We start from the raw sequence: 15,910 nt of genomic DNA on the forward strand, positions 1-15,910 counted from the left end.
AAAAACACTGACTTGACTAATTTACTTGGGCCTTTTGAATAAAGTTACCTCGGTATTCTGGTAACATTTGTAACTGCGTGATATAGACATACTCACACCACCAGTGCTTTAAGAACATTCAATGGGAAGCCAGTGACTTCCAAACAGCTTCACCCTGAGTCTAAACCCACTGCTTAATAGTAAGTTACAATGACAATAATAGTAACTAATGCATGCTACATGCTTTAAAAGCATGATCTTACCTAATCCTCACCTATGAGGTGCTTTTGTTACCCATTTGATAGATGAGGAAATGGAGGAAGAGAGAAGTTAAGTAACTTGCCTAAGTTACATAATAATAAGTAATGAACGATGGATCCAGAAATCAAAATCAGCTGTCTGAGGCAGAGCACTGGTGAATTCACTTAGCTCTATAAGCACACTATATGGTTACACGAATGCCTCATCTTGTGTAGGAGTTTACCGTTTACAAAACCGATGAGGTTATCCTTGTTGTCTAGATAAGGAAACTGAGGCAGGTAAGTTAAGTGATTTGACAAGGCAATGTATCCGCTTTAAGACAGAAGAACATTCGGAACTGGGTGTCTGGATTCCTCCCACCAGAAACAAAAGCTGAAGTTGACCCACGTGCTGCTGCCTGTTCTCCAGCCCAGTCACCCACCTAGAACCTGGAACCACATCACAACCGGCTGTTCGCATGACATTATACCCACAAATGCCAAATATCTATCCCTTGAGAAAGAAGTTCTGCTCCTAAGTATATGTCCTACCTCACTAAGAATAAGAGAGGCACTGTGTGCTAATAAAAAACTAGAAAGCACCCTAATCTCAACCAGTGGGAGAATGGTTAAATAAATTATGTTGCATCCATAAGATGGAATGCTGCCATCATAAATCATGATTTCCCCTTAAAGGAAAATGACATTTTTTCTTCTCAAGCTAGGACAGGTAACGAGAACTAACAAAGGGTCAAAGAGGATTTTTGCATGTGAACATGCAGGTTTTGGTTAACTCTGTATCTATTTAATACAAAGAATATGCTATACCTGAAACATTGTGGTCTATTGTTATTTAATAAACAAACCTCTCTAAAAAAATCCCATGATTTCCTAATTACCTGGGAAAATGCTTACAATAAAATAATAAGTATAGGTATACTTATTGTATTATACTTACTAGTAATACATATTTATATATACATATATATCGGTATGTATAAATTGTGTGTGTATAAAACACATATAATACGGTCTTTTAAAAATATATCTTTACTGGGGCTTCCCTGGTGGCGCAGTGGTTAGGAATCTGCCTGCAGGGCTTCCCTGGTGGTGCAGTGGTTAAGAGTCCGCCTGCCGATGCAGGGGACACGGGTTCGTGCCCCAGTCTGGGAAGATCCCACATGCCGCAGAGCAACTAAGTCTGTGCGCCACAACTACTGAGCCTGCGCTCTAGAGCCTGCGAGCCACAACTACCGAAGCCCGCGCGCCCTAGAACCCGCGTGCCACAACTACTGAGCCCACGTGCCACAACTACTGAAGCCCACGCTCCTAGAGTCCATGCTCCGCAACAAGAGAAGCCACCACAATGAGAAGCCTGTGCACCTCAAGGAAGAGTAGCCCCTGCTCACCACAACTAGAGAAAGCCCGAGTGCAGCAACGAAGACCCAATGCAGCCAAAAATAAAAATAAACAAATGAATTTTTAAAAATCTTAATGTATTTCATGCCTTTATATTAGATTATGTTTTCTAAAATATATTAATTTATGCTAAATAATTTCAAAGGAAATGCATTAAAATATTAACCGTGGTTATCTCTCAGAAGTGGATGACAGTTGATTATTATTTCCTTCACCATATTTTTCTGTAATTTTCTACTTCCTCCAATAAAGATATATTACTTTTATGAGAAGAAAAGTTTAACAATGCATGTTATTTTAAGGAAAGATATTGGTAGCCTATATTTCACAGCCTGTTTCCTCAACCAGTTCCCACTCTGTTTGGGAGTGTTGAGCATTTACGTGCCAACACTAAAAACACATTCCCATTTTGAACTTGCAGATAATTCTAACTTCCACTTAGGAACTCACAGTTAACCATTAGTACCAGCTAAACAAGTCCTGAATTCAATCATCTACAGTGTTCCTTGAGCAGAGATGTGGGGAGAAGAGAGGAGGTTTTAGTCTTTGTGGCTTCATGGGATGGACGGTTGGTTGTCCTTTCAGGGGAGAAGAGGGAAAAGGTTCAGACGTGGTTTAGGACAACAGAGTCCAGGACCTGGCATAGACTGTGGGTCCGGAGCTTCTAGGAGGGAACTAGTCCACTCCCTTTCCCAATGCATTCATTTGTCTCTACTGATTTTCAATAGAAGGGCTTTGGAACCTCCCGAGAAAAGACTGGAATCCTGCCCACCAATGCACTGCAAACCAACATCTGCAAAACGAGGTGCTCCCAGGTGAAGGACATATTGTAGAGGAACAGGAGCCTCCAGGGAAGAATGAAACTGGCACTGCAATTCCAGGAGTAAAGGCTGACAGTAGTGGAGAGTGGGAATTACAGGTAGTCTCTCAAATGATCCCAGAACCTCTCCAGATCCGGGCAGCCTGGGGCATGTTTGCAACCTTGGAGAAAGGCACAGTGGGTGTGACTTGGGAGAATGATAGCCCTATAATGGTAGAAACACATTGGTACTCAAGCAACTTTGCAGCGGGCCCCCTAGCTGAGTGTACTACAGCAACGACATCCTCTGACTTTGAATCCCAGTTATCCTGGCTTGGGCACAGAGATGACTCTCCCCGAGGAGATGAGAGCAGCTGCAAGGGTGACAGCAGCAGAGTTTCAACCTTGGAGATGCAGTACTTGGGGAGAACTGTCAGGGTGTGGGCTGACAGTGCCCTGCTTGGCTCCCACACCTCCTGTGGGGAAGCCCTACCACGAGCCACTGTGACCTCTGAGGTTGAGCAAATGTGCCGTGGGACTTTTGGCTGAATGTCACCCCGAGCGTCCTCCTCTTGCTTTGCTGAGCGGGGACGTGATAAGAGCTTCCAGTTTAGGGAACTGGCAGGTATTCCAAATTCACCAGGATTGCAGGTGATGGTCACTGTAACAGCCACGGGGATGGGGACAGACTTCTAGCCCCGAGGAGCATCTTTGGGGAAGCGTCAGAGTCTCAGTCCATGGATTCCCGCCATGGTGGGGACACTCAGCCAAATTATTTCTGATCACATGTCAGTATCCCTGGGCATTTCCAGAAATATTTAGGGGAAAAGAACTCTGTAAAAGGCTGAGGTAATGTAGGGACACTCATAACTAGAGAAGCATGAGATGCTTGGGGGGAGTTTGTTTAAACAAAGCAAGCCAAAGGGGCTATTAAGGCATGCTGTTCTCCATGAATTCAACATTTTTCTGAAACAGTTTGGTTTCCGTAGCTACTTGTTGCAATTATTTCAAGGAGGTGCCCTTCTAGGACTGCATTATTATTAGATGAGAGAGACACTATGACGTGAGGCAAATCTGGATAATATTTCACAATAGACAGAATTTATTTTTGGAGGTTCTCCCTGCAAGGGATCTTCTCAATCTGCCCACAACATACTCAGCAACTCCCCAGCTGTCGCGTCCTCTGCCCCATATTTATTCTTTCCTTCCTCCCATTCAAACTTAAGTCAGCTATAATGGCAGAAAGGCAATCTGATATGTAAATTCACCTAAAATGGCAAATGACCGACAGTAGCTCGAGTCAGAGTTTCTGTTTTAAAGGAGTATGTCTGGGGTCCACGATGCCTGAACAGGGAAGAATCAGACTAACTGTGAAATCCTTTCATCATAAGAGGCCATTAGAGGGAGACTTTTGGGCAGGGGAGCTTCCTGGAATCTATTAATGATACCCCAAAGTCAACTCAGCTGACTCATAAAGTTAACTCTGAAGGTGCTTATGACGTTAACTAATAATCATAGTCCCTAAGCCTGAGCTGCCTAAATTCTAGAGTTTTGTTCAACACCTCCTTTTGAAGTAAGTAGAGAGGAAATGACCACCCCTAATTCTCAGCCAAGATACTGAGGACCTGAGAGGGCCCCTCACGTGCCCTAGTCTCTCACCTAGCAATGGGTGGAACCAGGACTAAACAGAGAGTCATCTCGTTAGGCTGAAAGGCCGGGTGTCCAGGAGAAGGGTGGGTATTCCTTGGCCCGATGGGTATCCTGGAATATGAGGTTGTAAGGGATTGACAGCACAGCTAAGTTTTCTGATCTGCAAGCCTCTCTTTCTCTCATGCCCCATCCCCATCCTTCAGCCAATCCTGCAGTTCACGCTTGAGAACCTGCATGGAAACGACCACCTTCACCAGGCCCTCTGTTCCACCCCCACCAGAGGATTCACCATCTCTCATTTACAGGATAATTTTCAGCAACGGCTTCCTGACTGCCTCCCTGCTTCCCCTCGCCTCGCTCCAGTCTGTGCACACACCAGCCAGAGGGATCTTGTTCAAACTGTCAGGTCATGGCAAGCCTTTGGCTTAAAACCCTTTATTGCTCCCTGTCTCACTCAGTGTCAAAGCCAGAGGTGACCCCCTGGCCCCTGGCGGCCTTGCTGGCCGCGTCTCCCCACCACCCCAGGTTCTGTGTGCTCCGGCCATGCTGTTGCTCAAATTTGCCAAGCACCTTCCTTTCTAATTGCTGTTCCCCTGCCCCGAGTCCCCCAGATAACCACATAACGAGCTCCTTGCCTTTATTCAGACATCTGTTCAAACGTCATCTCCTCAGAGAAGCCTCCCACCCACTCCATCTAAAACAGCCCCCTCCCAGCACGCTTTATCCCCTATGTTTTCCTTTTCTTCATAGCACTTTCCACCTGGTGCACCATATATATTTTAAAAAATGCCTTGTCTGGCTCTCTTATCTAGCACCATATGAGTTTCGTTATATCCTCATTGCTAGAATAGTGCGTGGCACCTACTTGCTGAGTAAATGAAACCGAGAAACTCAGAGCGACACATTTCTTTTTAGATAAGAATGTTTTCTTCCTTTTCATTTTAAACTACCCAGCTACACGATATCAGCCCTGTGATCAATTTTTTTTTTTCTGAAGCTCTGACTTCTGGGTGGCCTTTAGCAAGTAATGTGACTTTGTTAGAACTCACTTTACCCAGCTGTAGAATGGGAATGAAAATACCACCTACCTCCCTTCCCTGACACTTGACTGAAGCAGCCTCTGACACACCTTCTTTGTTCTTTGAGGGAAGGAGCCACACACAAGAAAATTCTCCCCATGAAGTTACAGTTAAAAGCCCCAAGAGGGTAGGAGCTGTACTTTGTTTCTCTCCATTCTTACACAAAGTAGGCCTCCATTAAGTGCCTATCAAAGTTAGTATCTGTGGGACATAAATTGCACCTGCTTCTGCAGCCCTGCTCACAGAAGCTGGCCCCTTTCTGGGCTAACACTCAGAAATAGCAGAAGAACGAAATCTAGCTTAGTAGTGACGCAGATTCCTTTTTCCAGAGGAAGCCAACTGCACAGCCCTTGATGGACAAATGGTGAGACCATGGATGTGTTGTTTGCTTTGAACGTGGAGCAGGGAATTTCACAAGATGAGAAAAATTCAGATCAGAGGATTCTTCCTCTCGGCTATCACTTTTTTTTTTTGGAGTGACCCTGATTAATACCATGATTCTCTTAATTTGGGTGAATTTCCTTGTTCAGCTCAGAGCTACTGATTCATCAGATATTCCCAGAGTCAGACCCTAGTGGAAACTAACATGTGATGTCTGGTGCCAGGCACTTCCCCATGCTCAACAAGGATTTATAGATGAGTGCGTGGATACTCACACCACACTGTTTCTGTCTTCACCTCTTTGCCTTTCTTTCTTCTTCTCTTCCCTTTCTGACTCTTTTTTATTCCTTCCCCATTTATGCCCCAGTGCTCCTCTGAGACACGTGGGCATTTTATGGTTTTGTTGGTCTTGACAGATGACTGACCTTCCAAAGCCCAGTGATTTGGTATCAGAAGATCTAAGTTTTTTCCTTTTCTCCACGTTCTAAAGAAGCGTGTTGTAGTTTCCCCAGCAGAAGTGAAAGTGATTAGCGGGCGACTCAGATGTCTGCACAGGGCACAAGAATGAGGGGGAGAGGGGGCAAGACAAGAGGAGGAGGGGACTTTTGGAGGGGCTGACAGCAAATCCCCACACATGTTCTGACTACCCAGTGGAAAGAAATGAAATCCTGTGTTCCAGGGCAATATTGCCATTGTTGATAATTCTCTGTCATCCAGCAGGTGCCAGGATAAAAACCTTCATTTTGATTTTTATACATTCATTTTAAAAACTGGGACTTCCTCATTTGCCTGAGGAGGAGGTATACAAGGGTGCACAATTTATAGTTAATTTGAAGATGAAGAAAATATTAGCATATCTTTTGTTGCCCCTAAAAACACAATACCTAAATTAGCACAGTGCCCTGATTGCCATCCCGTACACGCATTTAGATTGTAAATGAGCTCCATTTCAAGCACATTTGTAACGGTTGCGAAAGTGAGGGACCAATTATGTGGCCATATTGATACTAATGATGGTGACGTCCAGAGAACTGTCCCAGCCTAAGAACACCCACAGTGCAACCAACGATCATGGCTTCAGTCCCAATCAGAAGGTTTTCATTCAGTCCTAATCGTAGTGGAATCTGTCAAATGGATTTGTTTCCAGAAAGCTTGCTCGACACAGGTCAAATGGCAGAAGTTGCAAAAATGTCATCGTTTTACATAAAATACCTGCAGAAATTACACCTAGAAACTGTTGCCCTTTTATCCCGTTAACTGGCGTATACAAAGTAACAGCCAGGTCAAATGGTTACCATGGTGGCAACGATCATTTTAGGGTACATTTGTAATTGTTCTAAAACAATTAATATGAAACAAAAGTGACCAGAATTAAGAGGTGATGTTTTGCTCAAGGAGGGGAAAAGATGAACAATTCATTAAGAGCCTGAGAAGAAACTGGTTCTAAGAAACGTGTTATTGTATTTGCTGAAAGAATATTGTCAAGGTCTTTATCCATATTATGTGGCCCCACAGAACATAGCTTCTTTAGATTTTAGTCTTAGCTTCCACAATAGTGCTGGTTTATTTTAACCTTATAGAAACTGTAGGTTTTTATACATTATCATATTTTCTTCTTTGCTTTGCTTGGTAAGGAGCTCAAAACCAAACTTATAGACTATCTCTAATGACTCCGCAGAACTTCACGTTTGCATTTGTTTTTCTTTCTTTTTCTGAGGGAGGTGAGTGGTTGTGTATTAATTTTATCCTTCACTTTATTTTCTTATCAATATTTTCTCTTCACTCTGTTTCCTTCACTTGTTTCTTTTCTGCTTTTCTATTACATATATTCTTAAAAGCTATCATACAAGGATATGGAGCATGAATATATAAATAAATCTGGTCTCAAGGTGATAAATTTAACACATCCCAGTCATCATCCTGGTGCTACTATTTATCCTATCTTGCTATCTTTTTAGAACAATAAATTTAGAATGCTGTCCTCCTTCTTGAAGTTATAAAAACATTTTTCTGAATTAGCATATACTGAACTTAGGTTTTCCTCTTAGTCTTTTAAATTTTGTTGTCTCTTTTTTTATCCTTTGCCTCAAAATAAATTAATGTGAACTATTACCTTAAGTTCTATTAGTCATCAGCTTGGGGACATACTGCTGCTACACCGGCTACACTTATTTTTTTTAATTGTTCCAAGAGGGGCGATGAATCTATCCTGAGCCATCACATTCTTTTACTCTCTCTGTCTCCTTGCATTTACTTCTTTACTTTCCAACTCAACTTATCCATTTATTATTTGGCCATTTCATATTCTCTCTCTCCCTCTCTCTCTCCCTCTCTCTCTCAACAATCCCCCCACCCCAACCTTTGCCTAGCTTTTTCCCTTTAGCTCTCTTTTTTTTAAAATGAAGTATAGTTGAGTTACAATGTTGTTTTAGTTTCAGGTGTGTACACCAAAGTGATTCAGTTATATATATATTCTTTTTCAGATTCTTTTCACTTATAGGTTATTACAAAATATTGAGTAGAGTTCCCTGTGCTATACAATACGTCCTTGTTTGTTATCTATTTTGTATATAGTAGTGTGTATATATTAATCCCAAACTCCTAATTTATCTCTCCCCCCGTTCCCCATAATCATAAGTTTGTTTTCTATGTCTGTGGGTCTATTTCTGTTTTGTATATAAGTTTATTTGTATCTTTTTTTTCTTTTAGATTCCACACATAAGCAATATCATATGACATTTGTCTTTCTCTGTCTGGCTTACTTCACTTAGTATGACAATCTCTAGGTCCATCCATGTTGCTGTAAATGGCATTATTTCATTCTTTTTTATGGCTGAGTAATATTCCATTGTATATATGTACCACATCTTCTTGATCTATTCCTTTGTTGGTGGACATTTAGTTTGCTTCCTTGTCCTGGCTATTGTAAACAGTGCTGCAATGAACATGGGGGTGCATGTATCTTTTCAAATTATGGTCATATGGTAGTTCTATTTCTAGTTTTTTAAGGAACCTCCATACTTTTCTCCACAGTGGCTGTACCATCCCTTTATCTCTTTCCCCATCCATCCATCCATCCATCCATCCATCCATCCATCTATCCAGCCATCCATTCCCTCCTTTCCTTCATCTCTCCCTCCCTCCCAAGTATGCTTCCCCGGTTTAAAAATAACAACAGAAGCTCATATACAATCAGGCCATGAAAACATAAATAAAATTCTAGAAACCATAGGAAAGGAAGAAGAAACATGTATAACAAAAATCTAGTTACAATGACAGTCAAACTCAGTCTGGACTCTGTAAGCTCATATGAAGGGAAAATCAGAATAGATTCTGTAAGGCCTAATGGCAGACAACTTGTATTAACATATTGGCTGTAAATATAACTGGACCTGGGGTGGGTGGAGGTAGAGAAGAAGAGGGTTGCGGTGGATTTTGAAGATTTATGTGACTATATAATGGAATGAAGGTAATGAGACCGTACTGAAATCATCCTGACTCCTCCCTTTCTTTCGTACCTCACATGCAGTCCGTTAACAAATTCTCTTATTTCTAGCCTCAGTATATCAGAATCTGCCACATAGTTCCTTCCCCAGTACTATCGTGACACAAATCATCACCTCCTGCCTAGATTGGCATTGTCCCTTTTGGTGGGTCTGCCCCTGCCCTTGCCCTTCTTGCTGTTCTCGACCCAGCAGCCACTGTGATAGTGTGAAAATGTGGGTCACGGCCCTCTGCTCAAGCATCCCCAGTGTCTTGTCTTTTCATCTCACTCACGGTTAGAACCAAAGTCCTTCCAATGGCTATTCAGCCCTACAAGCTCTGGGCACCAACCTCTCTGAGCTCTTCCCCTCACTCACAGTGCCTCCGCAACTCAGCCCAAAGGTCTCTCCTCAGGTTTGTTCCCTTTTCCTGAAAGATGCCTCAGATAAAGTCAGCCCTCAGTACCCGCAGGTTCCACATCTGTGGATTCAACCAACTGCCGATGGCAATTTGATCGCTTTACATAAGGGACTTGGGCATCCATGGATTTTGGTTCGGGGATACTAGAACCAAGGGACCATATACCTGTGTCTCACTCCTTATCTCTTTCAGGTCTTTGCTCAAGTGTTTTCTCATCAGACAGTCCATCTGCCTTGGTTCCTTATCATCTTACTGAAAATTAAGGCTCCTTTACTACCCCTGCCCTTTCTAGCCCCTTGTTTCATTTTCACAGTAGCACTTATTACTTCCTAACACACCATATGCGATCATACCAATTTATTTATGGTCTATCTCTGCCCACCCTCCCACCCGAATGCCAATTCTGTGAGGGCAGAGTTTTTAATCTGTGATGTTTATGCTGTATGCCCAACACCTAAAACAGTACCCAGTGGGTACTTAGCTCAATACATACTTGTTGAATGAATGGATGAAACTAAATACTCTGACAGCATTGGCACCAATTCTAAACAGCTAATATAGCAGAGTGCCATTCAAAATAAATTAATAGAATGAAGCAAGTTCCCCATTGCCAAAGTAAAATAGAAAGTCAAAGCAATAACTGGGTCATTTGTAGAGACATGGATGGACCTAGACACTGTCATACAGAGTGAAGTAAGTCAGAAAGAGAAAAACAAATATCATATATTAACGCATATATGTGGAATCTAGAAAAATGGTACAGATGAACCGGTTTGCAAGGCAGAAATAGACACGGATGTAGAGAACAAATGTATGGACACCAAGGGGGGAAAGCAGGGGGCAGGAGGAGGCGGAGTTGTGGTGGAATGAATTGGGAGATTGGGATTGACACATATACACTAATATGTATAAAACAGATAACTAATAAGAACCTGCTGTATTAAAGAAATAAAATTCAAAAAATAATAAAAATGGGCTTACAGAAAAAATAACTGGTTATTTAGGGCAAAGGGATCTTTTTTTTTTATACTGTTAGAGGATCATAGAGAATCACAGGAGTGAAAGAAATCTGAGGTCTCACTCAGTCCTGCCTCCTGACAACAAGAATGAGGGGCACATTTACATCAAGTGAAAGGGGATCCTTTCTGTGTTTAAGGGCATTTGGAGAAATACTATGGTTTTCCAGTCATTCATAATTTTTCTTTTTGATGTTCAACCATTCACCACCCACTCCCCTTCTTAGGAAAGTCCTATCTCGAACTTAAATCACACTCACTGAAATGAAAAGCCAACTGCAATTACAGCCACCTCCCGCTCCTCTTTCTCTTTAACTATCTGTTCCTAAACAGCAACAGAAAAAAGCACCACGTTTCTCAGGTATCTATGGCACAAAATCAAAATCCTAGCAAACAGTAATGAAGACTTTGGCCTTTTCCTAAGTTATTTCCTTTGAAATACATTTTTCTATTATAGGTTGCAAACAGCGTTCCCTTTTAATTTTTTTTTTTTTTAAAAGTAGGAAGGAACTGCTCGCTCATTTGTTTTTTTCGTGTTTACACATCACAGGTTAAATTCTGTTATGACAATGTGTTACAATTTAATAAAATCACATGGGGGAAGATTTTCTGGTCTAGCAAAAGGCCCACTTTGGGCTATAATAGTATTTATGTTGGAAGTTGTGGGAAGTCAACTCAAACCAATAGCAAGTTTCCAGTGAAACAAAATGTGAGAGAAGGTATATTAGACTGGAAGTCAGGAGACTGGGCTGGAATCTGATTCTCATTCGGTTATGAACATGCTGTGTGAGCTTGAGGGAATTTACTCAACTTTACTGGGCTTCAGTTTTTCTTCCTGCAAAAGGAGAGCTTTAGATTTAAAGGAACTTTGTATTCCCTTTCATCCCTAGGATTTACGATTCTTTGTATAATTGAAATGAATTTAGCCTGAAGTTTTATATTTTGATTTCTTTTTCCTCCCTGCCTCCCCTGCTTCCTTCTTTTCCCTCCCATCTATCCATCCATCCATCCATCCTCCACCTTTACTTATATTTTGATTCTCTTCTTTCTTTCCTTCTCTTCTTTCTCCCTTTTTTACCTTTCCATTTTCTTTCAATAACTTTCTTTTCCACTTCTTTCTTTGTCTTTTTCTTTTCCTATTTCTTTTTTCTTTTATTCTGTCCTTTCCTTTTCTCTTTGTTTATTTTCCCTCTCCCTCCTTTCCAGCTTTCTTTCATCCTTCTCTTTCTTAAATTCTTTCTCTCAGCAGCAAATCACTCAACATTTCAACAAATCCATAAATTAGCGGTAGTTTTATGGGCTGGTGCTAACACCTATTCTGATCAACCAGGCATTGCAAACTGATGTGAGTGCTGATAGGGTGGCTCAGGCCTTGCATGGAAAGTAGCCAAATCAGCACACGGCTATTGTTTAATGATGCCAGAGACTAACAGGAAGTCTTCTGCAAATTGCCTCACAAATTATACAGTGGTTCCCTGCCTTCTTGTTATTGGCACGAAATAGATTTGTGAAACTAGGCTTAACATCCAAATTCTTTCTCTGTTATAAGAAGTATCAAAGCTACCTTTTTAAACATAACAGTGAAAAAATAAATTTTTACAGAAAATGCCATAAACAAAGAAAGTATAAATGACAAACTTGGGAAATACAGTATAATGACAGTCAAAAGGTCTAATTTCCGTAATATATAAAATGTTCTTGCAAATTATTTATCTATACACACACATGTTTCAATAGAAAATGGCAAATTTTATGGATAATTCACACAGAAGGAAATAAAAATGGCCAACAGACATAGGACGCTCAACCTCAAGAGTTAAAGAAATTCAGTTTGAAAGGTCATTTTCTCGAAAGAAAATTTATTATTTTTAACAAAGTGTAATGCTTTAAATTAGCCTGAAGAATAATATTAGTATACATTTTATCAACTTTTTTTTTAAAGGAATATAAAACTATTTACTGACCACTGTTCACCAGTATTTACAATAGAGTAAACAATATATAGTTGAATAATATTCTGATTACTACAAAGTTATTGTTTTTCCTGGCTTCTGCTGCACCAGTAACCCAAAATACTGAGAAGATTGAGCCTACATGTAAGGAATGGGTTGGGGTAAAGTTTGAAAAAACATGAAGGTCAAGTTTAGATTAGAAAAGTTTGTTCACTCATTTATTCCTGCAGATCCTAAATTGCCAACATCTCTAACCATCTGATTAGGTTTCCATTAACAAGGCTGAGACATTCCACGTATCACAGTCTTTCAGTAAACACAGCACGGGGATTTCAACTTCTTAGAAAAGAATGGTTTGCCAAAAGGAAGCTTTAAATGTCCATTTAACTAAGTCTTGCTTGGCTAATTAAAACATACCAGAGTTTTTCTAGTTTTTTCATTTGGGTTGACAGAGATAAAATTTTCCTTTCAGGGGTTTTACATATAAAACTGCCTTTATATGATGGTAGATATGGATGCAGATTCTGGTAGGGCTGCTTTAAAAAAATATCCAATTTAAATTGTTTACATTAATTTGTCTAATTAATTACAAAATTATTTAATTTGAAAGGTTAAGACTTAAATTTTCAATTTAAGTTGAAGTGATTTCTTATATTGCTCAAAATGACAGAATCCCAGAAACATGGGCTTATCCATGGTTGTGAAAGGCTGGTTTTGTTTTGGTAAATGTATTTAAACAATAACCAAAAAAACCCCAAACCATTTACATATGTATTTTATGTATACACATACAAAAAACCCAGAATGGTCCTCGGGCATATATGAGTTAAATGCAAATTCTAAATTCTGATTAAGTAATGACTATGGAGATTTTCCCCAACATTTAGAAAAGCTGTTCTCTAATGCAGAGGAAATAATATACCGTGGTATCAAATGTTCTTTTCTGCTAAAGGAAGCAACTACAGAAAGCTTTTATTTCTTCAAAGTAACCAGTACTACAGATGCAAAAAAAACAAAAACAAAACCCCCCCAAAACCCCATAACTTCCCCAATACTACTTCAAAACAAACATATCAAACTTGATTTTCATTAGAATGTAGTTATTTCTTCACACTAATAAATCAAAACAAAAATAAATATATATAAAAAGCAATGCAAACAATTATTGAGCTTCATCTTCTGGACAAGAATGCTAAGTTAGTCTCTCTTCATAAAAAGCAATTACAGTTTGAGGACACTTCATATTTGCCTCTTTTGCCAGCACCAAGTCCGCCTCATCTGAATCTTTCCACTTCCTGAGAAACATGAATTCTCCACTCATGTCTGTGGCACCAGTTACTCACTCTGGGTCGAGACCTCTGGCCAAACCTCTTGGTTTGTCAGCAGCATCTCTTTTCTTCTTTGATTTGCTAGATTCATCAGATTCACTGTCGGATAAAGATTTTCTTTTTGTTCCATCTTTTTCTTTACCAGCTTTTTGAGAATTAAGAAATGCTTCAATTAACTCTGGACAATCTAAATTTTCTTCGGGTTCCCAGGTATTGTCTGCATCTGTAAATCCCTTCCACTTCAGGAAATACTCCACCTTCCCATTCACTACATGATGGTCCAGTACTTTTTCTACCACAAATTCTTCAGGTTCTGCCTCTTCGACTTTTTTACTCTTCCCATTCTGTTTCTTTCCCATTTTTTGCAATGTAGTTTTATTGGAGGCCATTTTTTATTGCAGACTTGAAGAGCTATTATTCACCGCCTCCGAGCAGCTCTGGGTCCTGGGTCTGCTGCGTCTCCGGCCCTGCACGCCTCAAGCTCCAGCCACATCTGAGGGGGAGGGGGCTGGAGAGCTATTTTTCCTTAACTTTTTTAATCTTGCCTTTTTTTTAATACATTTATTTATTTATATTTTTGGTTGCGTTGGGTCTTCGTTGCTGCGCACAGGCTTTCTTTAGTTGCGGTGAGTGGGGACTACTCTTCGTTGCGGTGTGCACGCTTCTCACTGCGGTGGCTTCTTGTTGCGGAGAACGGGCTCTAGGTGTGTGGGCTTCAGTAGTTGTGGCACACGGACTGCAGTAGTTGTGGCTCACGGGCTCAGTAGTTGTGGCTCACGGGCTTAGTTGCTCCGCGGCATGTGCGATCTTCCCGGACCAGGGCTCGAACCCGTGTGCCCTGCATCGGCAGGCGGATTCTTAACCACTGCGCTACCAGGGAAGTCCCTAGCCATGCACACCTTTAAATGTGATTCTTAAAAAGTATTGTCTCTCAGGGGGCTTCCCTTCCCTGGTGGCGCAGTGGTTGAGAGTCTGCCTGCCGATGCAGGGGACACGGGTTCGTGCCCCGGTCCGGGAAGATCCCACATGCTGTGGAGCAGCTAGGCCCGTGAGCCATAGCCGCTGAGCCTGCGCGTCCGGAGCCTGTGCTCCGCAACGGGAGAGGCCATAACAGTAAGAGGTCCGCGTACCGCAAAAAAAAAAAAAAAAAATTGTCTCTCAATAAACAATTTTGCCAAATTGTCTCCCCTTCCTGTTCTCTTAAAAATGTAGGTTATAAAGAAATGGGGGATGTTTTTCTAAGTAATGTTTTACTTAAGCCCAATTCTTCAGACTGGGCTGCCAATTATTCTTCCCCATTTCCCATCCCTACTGAAATACTCAGAATATTAGGTATCACTGCCATTTTTCAAATATATGTTTTAAAACTTAATGAAACAGGAAGGAATTGGGTCACCTTTGAGATCCCCTTCATGTTTATCTCTTGCTTAGTCAGTACAACGGCAAGGTAAGGTCACAGGATTTGGAGTCAAACCGAACCTGAGTTTAATCTTTGCTCTGGTATTTAGTTACCTATATCTGATATCTAAGTTTCTTATTCTCTTGAACCTCAACTTTCTCATCTGTAGAATAGGACTAATACTGGCATGTGTTTCACTATTCTAAGTGATACAAGGCATGTGGAGCACTTAGAGTAAACAGAGTAACAGAGGACCAGATAAATACACTGCTGAGACAATGATGGTGATAATGATGAAAGCTTAAGATGACGGGGGTGGGGATGATGGTGGTAAAGATGAAAGCTTAAGAATGTAAGAGAACTGATCAGAACTATGAGGGGAACTCCAGGTCGTATCTACTTAATTTAGAAGGAACAGATGGAATGTCACCTAAATGCTAAGAAAAGAACTTTGCAACTTATTCAAGGTTTGAATGTAAGTCCCTTGAAATCTCACTAAGTCAGTATAATACAGAATATCTCATTCTGGTAAAGAGCCAGGCTTTAAACTCTTTCATCAATTTAAACACAGTAGAATGAGGGAAACAGATGAGAAAAGAGAATAAGAGTAGTCAGAACAGTAGGGGAGGCAAACACACATTCAGATCTATGTATAATTTTGACACAATATGGGTCAACATCTAATAATATTTCAAAGATGATGCAGGTAACCTTGACAACTCAGCTGATGCAGGCACTGAAAGAATAAGAGATTCACAGGGAGACC

The 15,910-nt window shown here is 40.8% G+C and overlaps 1 pseudogene; it reads right to left on the reverse strand.

Annotated features, from left to right (window-relative positions):
• Positions 1-13,579: 13,579 nt before the first annotated feature.
• LOC114892981 lies at positions 13,580-14,209 on the reverse strand (annotated as a pseudogene).
• Positions 14,210-15,910: the final 1,701 nt, after the last annotated feature.

This window comes from Monodon monoceros, unplaced genomic scaffold (genome assembly GCF_005190385.1).
Source record: "Monodon monoceros isolate NGI ecotype Baffin Bay Population unplaced genomic scaffold, NGI_Narwhal_1 Super_Scaffold_12, whole genome shotgun sequence".
Taxonomy (NCBI): domain Eukaryota; kingdom Metazoa; phylum Chordata; class Mammalia; order Artiodactyla; family Monodontidae; genus Monodon; species Monodon monoceros.